This window comes from Aethalodelphis obliquidens, unplaced genomic scaffold, assembly GCF_003676395.1.
Source record: "Aethalodelphis obliquidens isolate GAN/ISIS:26980383/991018 unplaced genomic scaffold, ASM367639v1 scaffold21, whole genome shotgun sequence".
NCBI lineage: Eukaryota > Metazoa > Chordata > Mammalia > Artiodactyla > Delphinidae > Aethalodelphis > Aethalodelphis obliquidens.
The window spans coordinates 23,028,102-23,041,123 of record NW_020837965.1 but is presented as its reverse complement, the minus strand read 5'-3'; positions in this window follow the sequence as shown (position 1 = coordinate 23,041,123).

The following is a 13,022-nucleotide window of genomic DNA, read 5'->3' as shown; positions in this document are numbered from 1 at the left end:
ATGAGCCATGGCTGCTGAGCCTGCGCGTCCGGAGCCTGTGCTCCGCAACGGGGAGAGGCCACAACAGTGAGAGACCCGCGTACCGCAAAAATAAATAAATAAATAAATGATTGGAAAGGGAAAAGTAAATTTGGCTTCATTTGCAGAAACCATAGCTGTAAACAGAAAATCCTAAGAAATCTACAAATAAGTGAATTCAGCAAGGCCATATAAGGTAAAAAAAAATCATCTGTACTCATATATTACTAATTAAGAATTAGTTAAATATAAAAAAAATAAAAGAAGTATCAGTATAGCTGATCCACTTTGTTATGAGGCAGAAACTAACACACCATTGCAAAGCAATTGTACTCCAATAAAGATGTTTAAAAAAGAAAAAGAAGTATCAATGTTAAGTATATTTTTTAAAATAAATTTTTAAAAATAAATTTATGTATTTATTTTTGGCTGCGTTGGGTCTTCGTTGATGCGCACAGGCTTTCTCTAGTTGTGTCAAGCAGGGGTGACTCTTCATTGCAGTGTGTGGGCTTCTCATTGCAGTGGCTTCTCTTGTTGCAGAGCATGGATTCTAGGTGTGCGGGCTTCAGTAGTTGCAGCATGCGGGCTCAATAATTGTGGCTCGCAGGCTCTAGAGCACAGGCTTGGTAGTTCTGGCACATGGGCTTAGTTGCTCCACGGCATGTGGGATCTTCCTGGACCAGGGATTGAACCCATGTCCCCTGCATGGGAAGGTGGATTCTTAACCACTGTGCCACCAGGGAAGTCCTTAAGTATATTTAAATTTAGTAAAATATTTTATTTATGAGCTAAAATTTGCACATCAAACAAAAACAGCACACTTCACAGTTTGCAAGCTTGAACAATTCCTAACCATTATGAACTTACTTTCCAAATGCACACATGGAACTGAGTTCATGTGTATTGGGTACAAACCATTTAACTGGAACTTTTTTGAATTAATGTCCACGTAGGATATAATATTCAATAAAGGGTAAGTAATAAAATGTGCTAATTTTGAAATTGCCTACAAATTATTAAAACTCAAATGTAATAGCAGCAATTATTTAGAACTTAGACCAACTGAAGATTTTTCTTTTCCAGGAGGAATATTTTATTACTAGCATTATTTAGAATGGCCAATGCATGGTGTTAATAAAAAGAAGAGCAGTGCTTACTTAGTTTTGTTACTGTTTTAAAATTATGTATAGAAAATTGTCTGTGCACAGGGTAGACTACGTTCGTGGGGCCACACTTGATACTCTATGATACGCCACTGACTTAGGTATTTCCTTTGAAAATTTTCATCTCGGTTGGGACTCTCATTTTTGAATTTCAAATTTATTGTATCTTTGTGCTTCATTCAAAACTTTCAATTTAATATCTACCTTTCTATATCTATCCATCCATCTAAAATGTATGTGTACGTGTGTATACACACACAGCACTTACATGCATAATAAATAGACCATTCTAAAATTTACTATCGCGCTATATGATTTTTTTTTTTTTGGTTATTTTCCCTTAAGGTGTCTTGAGGAGATTTTCAAATTAGTACAAGTAGGGAAAGCTACCTCATTAAAAAATGGTTACCTGCCATTTTATACTGTGGATCCACCAAAATTTTTAAAGTAATTTAAAAAATTGAGGCATAACACACATACAAAAACATACACAGACCATAACTGTATAAATTAATGAATTTCTTAAAAGCCAACCCGTTTGTGTAACCATCCCATATATCAAGAAATAGAAAATTATCAGCACCCCAAAAGTCATTGTTTTCCCTCAAATATACCCTCTATCCTGACTTCTATCACCATGGCTTATTTTGCTTGCTTTTCGAACTTCATATGTATGGACTCATATAGTATGTAGGTGTTTGTATCTGGTTTCATGAGATTCGTCCATATTGTTGCATATTTCAATGGGTCATTTACTTCCTCATTGATCTACAGTATTCCGTTATGTGACCATACCACAGTTTATTTATCCATTCTACTACTGATGGACATTTGGGTTGTTTCCAGTTTGGGGCTGTAATGAATAACGTGGCTATGCACAATCTTTTCCCTGTCTTTTGGTGTCTGCAGATTCACGTTTCCGTTGAGGAGTGAAAGAGAGGGAATGCATACATTTAGTTTTAGTCAACATTCTTGCCTTGTTTCTAACCCTAGGTGGAAAGCATTCAGTCTTTAACCATCAAGTAGGATGTTAGCTGTAATTATTTTTGTAGCTACCCTTTTTCAGGATGAGGAAGTTTCCTTCTACTTGTAATTTGCTGAATTTTTTCTTTTTCTTTTTTTTTTGCGGTACGCGGGCCTCTCACTGTTGTGCCTCTCCCGTTGTGGAGCACAGGCTCCGGACGCGCAGGTTCAGCGGCCATGGCTCACGGGCCCAGCCGCTCCGCGGCACGCGTGATCTTCCCGGACCGGGGCACGAACCCATGTCCCCTGCATCGGCAGGCGGACTCCCAACCACTGCGCCACCAGGGAAGCCCTTGAGTTAGTTTTGATAATTCATGCCTTTCAAAAATTTATTTTACCTAGGTTGTTGAATCTATTGGCATAATGTTATTTACAGTATTTTGGTAAAAATTTTTTGTCCATTTTTGTGAGGGATGTTGTTGCATGGACCCAGCTCTTAAAAGCTCACAGGAGTTGACTGTGAACATTGCTTTCTAATTTCACATTCAGTGATGTCACTTTGATAGCTTGAAAGCAGTTATTGTGGCAATATTTACAGCATGGAAGTTTGGCAAACACTGCAAATCAAACTTTCTTTCCCCTGCCAGAGAGAGCAGAACACTGCTTGTTATCTTTTTTTAAAAAAAATAAATATGTATTTATTTATTTTTAGCTGCATTGGGTCTTTGTTTCTGCCCGCGGGCTTTCTCTCTAGTTGCAGTGAGCAGAGGCTACACTTCGTTGCGGTGCACAGGCTTCCTTTTGCGGTGGCTTCTCTTTTTTGCGGAGCACGGGCTCCAGGTGCGTGGGCTTCAGTTGTTGTGTTGCACCGGCTTAGTGGCTCCTCGGCATGTGGGATTTTCCCAGGCCAGTGCTTGAACCTGTGTCCCCTGCATTGGCCGGCAGATTTTTAACCACTGGGCCACCAGGGAAGTCCTTACTATCTTTTTAATGTCTGTGGGATCTATGGTTGTGTCTCCTCTTTCTTGAAATTGATCATTATTTTCTTGGTTACTCTAGCTAGTGGTTTATCAACTTTATTGATCTTATCAAAGAACCAACATTTGGTTTCACTTACTTTATTGTTTAGTTTTTATTTCATTGATTTCTGCTCTCTATTATTTCTTTGCTTCTGCTTTTATTTTGATCCTTTTTTTTTTTTTAAAGCTTCTTAATAGAGTAGGTTACAGCACAGATTTTAGGACTTATTTTCTACTATGTGCATTTAAAACTATAACTTTCCTTTTTAGCATCACTTTATCTGTAACTCACACATTTTCAACATGTTGTATATTTACCATCATTAAATTCAAAATACTTTCTATTTTGATTGCAATTTCCTTTTTGATCCATGGGTTATTTAGAAGTGTCTTGTTTAATTTCCAAATACTTGGGGCTTTTCTAGGCATCTCATTGTTATTGATAACTAATTTAATTCCATTTTAGTCAGAGCATATAATCTGTAAGATTTTATAACCTTTTGAAATCTATTGAGACTTATTTTAGGGCCCAGTGTATGATCTATCTTGAAGAACATTCTATATACACTTGAAAAGAGTTTGTATCCTGCAGATGTTGAGTGCACTATCCTAAAAATATCAATTAGTGTGCTTGATGTATTGTTAAATCTTCCACATCCTTGTGGATTTTTTTCTCTAGTTGTTGTATTAGTTACTTTAAAAATATGTTTAAAATCTCCAGCTGTGATTGTTATTTTTTCCTTCCTCTCTTTAGCTCTATCAGTTTTTGCTTTATTAAATGCATATGTATTTATAATTTTTACATCTTTCTGCTTTATGGATTCTTTTATCATTATGAATTTCACTTTAGTAATACTTTTTGTAAAGGCTACTTTGTGTAATATTAATAGAGCCACTCCAAATTTCTTACGCTCACTCTTTGCATGGTACATCTTTTGCCGTCATTTTACTTTCAAACTGTCTACGTCTTTGCACTTAAGGTGCATCTATTGCTGACGGCATTTGGCTGGATTTTGCTTTTTTATCTAGTCTAACAATCTTTCCCTTTTGATTTTAGTGTGTGACCCATTTATATTTAACCTAATTACTAATTTGGTAGGTTTTAGGGCTATGATTTTTTTTTTAAGAAGTAGATTTATTTATTTATTTATTTATTTATGGCTGTGTTGGGTCTTCGTTGCTGCGTGCAGGCTTTCTCTAGTTGCAGTGAGCGGGGGCTACTCTTCATTGCAGTGCATGGGCTTCTCACTGCAGTGGTTTCTCTTGCTGTGGAGCACGGGCTCTAGGAGCACAGGATTCAGTAGCTGTGGCACGTGGGCTCAGTAGTTGTGGCTCATGGGCTCTAGAGTGCAGCATCAGTAGTTGTGGCGCATGGGCTTAGTGGCTCCGCAGCATGTGGGATCTTCCTGGACCAGGGCTCGAACCCGTGTCCCCTGCATTGGCAGATGGATTCTTAACCACTGTACTACCAGAGAAGTCCAGGTCTATGATATTGATATTTGTTTTCCATATGTCTTCTCTTTGTTATTGTTCTTCTATTTCTCTTTTTCTGTCTTCTATGTTAATCAAATTTTCTGATGTTTCATTTAAATTCATCTTTACAGATATATATATATTAGGATTGTTTTTTAAGGGCTGTCCTAGAGATTGCACTAGGCATCTTTAATTTATCTGCTTAGAATTTGTATTGAAATATTTCAGGTAAAGTGGAGGAACATTGAAACAGCGGTAACATTTAATGCTATCATCATATGTATTACATCTATATTCATTATAAACCCAATAATACAGTGTTGTTAGTTTTGTTTTAAACAATTATATGCCTTTTAAAGACAATAAGACAAGAAATAAATATATCCTAAAATTTATCCACATGGTGGCCATTTCTGGTGCACTTTATTCTTTATCCTTTCCTCTAGATACAAATTACCAACTGGTGTCATTTCCCTTCAGCTGTCTTCAGCATTTCTTGTAATGTTGGACTATGTCATTTTTTGTCTCTATTTTGCTTTCATTTCTGGAGGACAGCTTTTTTGGTTGCTAGTTTTATTTTTCTTTGAGTACTGTGAATACGTAATTCCAATACATTCTAATCTTCACTGTTTTTGTTTTGTATTTAATTTTTTTCCTTTTTCCTCTCTATGTAATGTACCATTTTTCTTGACTGCTTTCAAGAATCTCTCTCCATCTTGACTTTCAGCCTTTTGATTATGAGGTTCTCAGGTGTCATTTTCTTTGTGTTTATCCTGTTTAGAGTTTGTTTAGCTTCTTTGTCTGTAACTTAACATTTTTCACCAAATATGGGAAATTTTAGAACATTATTTCTTCAAATATTTTTTTCAGAACTTTCTTTCTCTACTCACCTTTTGAACTCCCTTGATATGTATATTGGACTTCTTGATATTTTTCTATAGTTCTCTGATGTTCCCTTTCCTTCAATTTTTTCTTACTGCTTTGGATTGGACAACTTCTAGTCATTTATTTTCACGTTCAGTGATATTTTTCCTTCTCTCATCTTCAATCTGCTGTTAAGCACATCTAATAAATTTTCCATTTTTCATTTCAGTTCTGTACTTTTCAGCAGTAGAATATTCATTTAACTTTTTAAAATAGTTTTGTTGTCTCTGTTATAATTTCCTATTTGTTTACTCATTAAGATCACATTTTTATTTACCCTTTTAAAACTCCACATCTCTGTTAAATATTTATAATAGCTGCTTTGAAGTCTTTGTTTGCTAATGCAACTTCTCTGCCCATTTGGAGTCACTTTCTATTAACTTTTCCCTGGGTACATGTCATATTTTCTTGCTTATTTGCATGTCTAGTAATTTTTTGTTGAAAACTAGACACTGTAGACAATACATTATTCTACATTCTGTTATGTTCTTCTAAAGACTGTTGTTTTTTGGTTCTAGCTGGTAGGTAATCTGCCAGGTCTCAATCTTCGAACATCATCTCTTCTATCCTTAGTTTTTCAGCTTCTAGCTGCTGTATTTTTAGTTTGGATCTCTGGGGTCTCCCGTGTACCAGCATAATTTAATAGTTAGCCAAAGATTTGGACAGTTTACACCCACAATTTGTCATTCACTCTTTCTCTGACTTCCTTGTTCCTGTGGTTTCTCCCTTAACTTTCTAGCTGTTTTACCAATCTTGAGCTCTGACCTCTATATGCAGAAACAATTCAGCTTTCTGCAACCTGCTCTGTATACTGGGGAATAGCCTTAGTAAAAAATGCAGCAAACTTTCAAATTTCTTCCAATGCAGTTCTATCTTTCAAAGGTAGGCTCTTCTCTTATTTTTGCCTGATTTTTCACTGGGCTCCCTGTGCTCTCCAGTATGCATGTGCAAGTTAGCAGTCATCCAGGGTTTTGGGTAGAGTTTACACTCAGATTTTTTAGACTTTTTTCTTTCTGTTGCTCTCTTGTTTCCAGGAACCTCCCCACCCCCCTTAAATTTTTAGCTACTTTGCTATCTCTGAAATACCACTTCTGCCTCATCAAGCCTGGAAATCTGAGGTTTCCGTAGGTTTTGTGAGGATTGGAGATCACTCTCAGTCACATCAGGGAAAAAGTCAACATATTTGCAATTTTATCCCACTGCAATGGCCTCTTTTATAACAAAAGTCTCCTGTGATTTCTGCCTTCTTTTCATTACTTTACAATATCTTCAAATACTTTTTCTTTTGATAAATTTTGCTCATACTCTACGATTGTTATCTTTGGGAGCAGTTGCCAAACCAGTTCCCTCTGCCATTACAATAAGTCAGAAGTGTAAGTGGTATCATTTCAAAATTTCATATTGTGATTGTTTGCCATTGTTATATAGAAGTAAGAATGATATTTTCACACTCAGCTGGTATCTAACAATCTTGCTACTTTCACTTATTAATTTTGATTAATTAATTTTGATTAACTAATTTTGATTAATTTTGATAGTTCATACGTGGGTTATTTGGATTTTTACATATGTTGTGTTGTTTGAGAAAATGACAGTTTTGTTTCATCTTTTCCAATTCTTACATCATTTATTTATTTTTCATTCTTTATCACACCGTCTAGAATCTTCAGAACAATGTTGATATAAATGGTAGTAGTGGGATCCTTGTTTTCTATATTAAGAAGAAAGGATAAGATGATTATAACTGTCAGTTTTTTATATGTTATATAAGAGTATGAAAGCTCATTTCTTGTTTTTTAATTTTTAGCATAGTTTTTTAATTAAATTGTACCTTTATCACTACACATTATTGTTAAAAAATTATAAGCATTGCAAAATGAATTTTAAAAGAATACAATCAAATTTAAATATAAGATACTAATTTCAGTGTGTGAAATAATAATGTGACTACATAGATGGCTATAATTTCTGAAAGTTTATTTCTATTTTGTGTTTGCTAAGAAATTTTTAATTAGAAAAGAATGTTGAATTTTATCAAATGATAATATAATTTTTCTGCATTTTCTGAGAGTTTAGTGAATCAAATTGGTTGATTTTCAAATATTAAACCATCCTTGCAATTCTGAAATAAATCATATGTGGTCATGATTTTATAAATCATTTGATTCAACTTGCTTAAATTTTGTTTAGGATTTTAGCATCTATCTTCATGAGAGGAACTGACTTGTAATTTTACATTCTTGATATGCTTTAGCAGAATTTTGACATCAGGATAATTCTGGTCTTATAAAATTCATTGGGAAGTCATCTCCCTTTTTCTGTTCTCTGGAAAAGTTTGTGTAATGTTGACTTTACTTCTCCTTTAAATGTTTGAAAGAATTCATTAGGGAAACTGTATGTGCCTGGACATCTCTTTTTGGGAAGATTTTAAATTATAAAACAATTTTAAAGTAATTATATACTAGCCACATTTTCTATTTCTTCTTGTGTCCATTTTGAAAGGTTGAACTTTTCTAGGGCTTTGGACATTTCATCTAAGAATTCAAATGTTGGAAAATGGTTATTCTATGTATATGGGATCTGTAGTGATGTCCTCTTTTCATTTCTTATATTGGTAATTCAATTCCTCTTTCTTTGATTCTTGACTGATTTTTCTGAATATTTATCGATTTTAATCATTTTTTCAAAGAACTAATTTTTATTTTTGCTAACTTTTTTTAGTATACACTTGTTTTCTTTTTAATTTATTTTTGCTTTATTCTGTATTCTTTCCTAGTTTTGTCTTTGTGTTCAGTTTGCTTTTATTTTTCCTAACTTGAATACTTAGGTCATGAAGTTTCAGACTTTCTTCATTTATAATATGTACTTTTAAGTTTCATTTAATCACAGTTTAAGTTCAATATGTTTTCATATGTTGTATTTTTATTATCATTTCATTTAAAATATTTTCTAATTTCTATTTCGATGTATTTTTGACCAACTGACTATTAGAAGAGTTTTACTTCATTTCCAACATTTTGGGTTTTTCTTTTGTTATTGATTTCTGGCTTAATTCCACCATTGTTCAAGAATAAACTTTAAATGACTTCAGTCTTTTCAAATTTGTTGAGAATTGCTTACATCCCAGCCTATAGCCATGATGCTTTCAAAAAGAGAATTCCACTGTATCATAATTTAATGAATCACTCTTTTTTTTTTCTTTTAAATTTCCACTGTTACTTTTTTTTTTAACATCTTTATTGGAGTATAATTGCTTTACAATGGTGTGTTAGTTTCTGCTTTATAACAAAGTGAATCAGTATACATATACATATGTTCCCATATCTCTTCCCTCTTGCGTCTGAATCACTCTTTTATTGGTAAACATTTAGCTAGTTTCCAGTACTTGTGATATTGGAAAATCTTGCAGTGGACCTCTTCGTAATTACTTTTTGCACACTTTTTTGATTCTATCAGAATCAGAAGAGCATAGCATAGTGGTTGAGGGCATGGGCTCTGAGGCAGATTCCTGGATTTGAATTCTGGTCCTTTATCTTGTTAGAAATACACATTCCAGGACTCCACCTTAGACCTATTGAATCAGTATCCCAGGTGAGTCTCATGATCCCACAAATTTGAGAACTACTGCTCTAAAATAGGAGTGGACATTATGATGAGAAACTGACTAGGATTGCTAAAGCACGACAGCTGATCATAAATTTTCTGGGATGGAGTAGGGGGAGAGAGAGAGAGAGAGAGAGAGAGAGAGAGAGAGAGGAGTGGGTATTTTTTTCTGCTGTCTTAACTTCCTCGGGACCTTTTGCCTCTTCCCAAGTTGTTCCCAAACTTGTGCTATAAAGCAGGCGTTTTTGGATCTTCCTTTGCCCTCCAGTCATGCCTACAAGGAAAAGCAGTGAGTACACTCAGAGAGAATATTTGGGGAGGTTTGACTCATAGTCCTGGGTTTGTGATTGGATCTTGGTGGGTTCTGGTGGCTTCTGGAGAATTTATTTCCATTTCACCTTGGGGGCTAAGGACAAATATGTCTCAGACATTTTTCCTGGGGCCATTCCAAGAGCGCCTTCACTCCTGTTGGGGGTGGGAATGGACTCATCAAAACCAGGTTGGGGTAGCAGCACGGCAGAGCAAGTTCCAGTGACAGGCAGTGGAGGATGCTCTATTAGGTTCTTCCCATTAATGTTTGCATTCAAATATTAATCTTGAGGCCACAAGAACTCTGCTCTCCAGGCCCAGCTTAACATTCATTCCCCCCTGCCCCCACTAGTTCATTCAACAAATATGTATTAAACACTACTCTGTGCAAATGCTTTATTTAAATGTTTATTGTTAAAATGCTGTGGCAATCACTATTTTAGTTGCTGGGGACACAGCAGTGGACAAAATAGATCCAACTTTCTGCCCTCATGAGCTTATATTCTGGTAAGTGAAGGCAGACGACAAACAAAATTAGTAAAATATACTACATTATGTATGTCGATATCTGCTACAGAAGGAAATAAAGCACAGGGAGGAGATGGAAAGTGCCAAGAATGGTATTCAATTTACTAGATTGACTAATTATTGAACAAACGTTAAGCTGTACAGAAAAGTTGTAAGAATAGCACAAATAATTTTCAGGTCTTCTTCATCCAAACTCCTCGAATGGTAATGTTTTACTACATTCACCTTCTCTCTCTCTCTCCTGAATTATTTAAGAGTAAGATGTAGATATGATACCTCCTTATCTCTAAATATTTCAGGGTCTGTACTACCTAAAAACAAGGATTTCTCATATATATTTATTATATATATAACCACGGTCTAGTCATCAAAATCAGGAGATTGATATTGGTGCAAAACTATTATCTAAGTCGTAGCCCTTGTTCAGATTTCACCAATTGTCCCAATAATGTCCTTTATACTAGAAGGAGATCCAAGGTCATCTGTTGGACACATTCGTCATGCCTCTTCAGTCAGTCTCCCATTTTATGACACGGATACTTTTAAAGAGCAAAGGCCAGTTATGTTTTAAAATGGCTTTTATCCTATGCATTTATTCTCCTGTTAGAATGGGTTATTATTATCATTACCGCTACTACATACGACCAAATGGTGATTTTCTAATGATGTCATTCCTTCTACTTTTATTAGTTGACTTTCTACTATAAGGAAGAAGCTTTCTTTTCATTTATTTATGAATCAGTAAGGACTCATAGAGTCTTACTTTATTCTATAGGTTACAATTATTTGTTGTCATTATTTATTTTGATGCTTGAATTGTCCCAGATTGGTGCAGTGGAAGCCCCTTTGTTCTGGCTCCTGTACTTTTGACCTGCCTCCATCATTTTTGGGGGAACATTTCCTTACTTTTTGTTACAAGAAGATGTTCCAAGCTCATCTTGTGCTTTCCCTGCCCGAGTGGAATCAGCCATTAGTTCCTTTGCGTGGAGAACAGTATTTATAAACCAAGATCTAGTCTTAATATATCCTCATTGCTACTCAGCTCTGTTATCAGACAGAGCTGGGAAATTCTGTACACACACACACACACACACACACATCCAGACACATTTATACTTATTTCTGTATCTTGCTATCTATATGTATATTAAAAACTACGGGTTCACGCTAATAACTCCAATTTCCAACAATGCCTCAGATTCATGTTCCATATTTGTAACTCCCTTCTCAAAAGTGGAAAGCCTGGCTCTTGTTATCAACAATATACTCACTTATTTGTCCCATCCTAGAATGTGCACAGGGTAGTTTCAGAATTGCTAGCCCATACCTCTGCAGAAAGGAAGCCTACTAATTAGAATTCAATATTTGTTAAAACTCTTTTTTTCTATTGTCTGAGGGCATATAATGCAAATACTGTGTCCAAAAGTTACTTAGTTCTCTCCCTTCAGTGTAGTCATGTTATTTGTTTGAAATACAACTCTTACTTTGTTTCTTCTAATTTAAGTTCCCTCCCTCATCCTTGCTGATTTTCCTCTCTTTTTTGAGAATGTGAAACATTAACATGGTCAGGATTCTATAAAATATTATAGTCAGAGAAATGTTATTCTGCCATCTCCTATCCCCTCCATCTTTCCCACCCCATTCTCACCCAAGCCCTGTAGGTAAATGTTACAGACTGAACTGTATACCTTACAAATCCATATGTTAAAGTCCTAACCATTAGTACCTCAGAATATGACTGTATGGAGATAGAGACTTTATTTGAACTTTTTTTTTTTTTTTTTTTTTTTTTGTGGTCTGCGGGCCGCTCACTGTTGTGGCTCCTCCCGCTGCGGAGCGCAGGCTCCGGACGCGCAGGCTCAGCGGCCATGGCTCACGGGCCCAGCCGCTCCGCGGCATGTGGGATCTTCCCGGACCGGGGCACGAACCGGCGTCCCCCGCATCGGCAGGCGGACTCTCAACCACTGCGCCACAAGGGAAGCCCGGAGATAGAGGTTTTAAAGATGTAAGTTAAGTTGAAATGACGTCATATGGATGGGCCCTAATCTAATAGGACTGGTGTCCTTCTCAAAGAGATTAAAACTCAGACATACCCTGAGGGAAGGTGGCCATCTACAAGCCAAGGAGAGAAGCCTCAGAAGAATCCAACCCTGCTGACATCTTGGTCTTGGACTTCACCCTTCAGAATGGTGAGGAAATAAATGTCAGTCGTTTGAGCCCCTCAGACTGTGGTACTGTGTTATGACAGCCCTAGAAAGCTAATACAGTAACCAGCCTTACTAGTCCCTGATTTATCTTTCCTGTTCCTTGTTGTTCAAATGAGCAGATGTATGTATATTTTCTTATGTCTCCCTTTCTTTTACACCAAATGTAATGTACTATAGATACTCTTCTGCTTTTTCAACTTATACTATATCCTAGCGGTCATTCCACATCAGTACATCAATTGCTGAATAGTAAGTCAAACATACATTCCCAGAATAAATCCCGCTTGGTCATGATGTAAATTTTCCTTTTCATACATTGTGGTATTAAATTTTCTAATACTTTGTTTAGGATTTTCACCTCTATGTTCATGAGGGGTAAAGGACTGTCATTTTCTTTTCTTGTAATATCCTTGTCAGGTGTTAAGTATCAGCATTATTTGCCCTTATAGAATGAGTTAGGAAGTGTTCCCTCCTTCTCTATTTCCTGGAAGAGTTTGAGAAAAATTGGTATCATTTCTTCCTTTAAATGTTTGGAAAAATTCACCAGTGAATTCTTCTGGACGTAAAGGTCTGCTTTTGTTTTTGGTTGGGGTGCAGGGAGGCAAGGAAAACGGTGGGAGGGGAGGAAAGTTTTAAGTTACAGATTCAATCTTTAATAGACATGACTGTTGAGATTTTCTGTTTCTTTTATGTCAGTTTTGATAAGTTGTGTTTTTCAAGAACTTAGTTAATTTCATCTAAGTTGTCTGTGTTTTAATGTAAAATAGGCTGGACCAGGAGGGCTTCACTGAGCAGAGACCTGAAGGAGGGAGGGA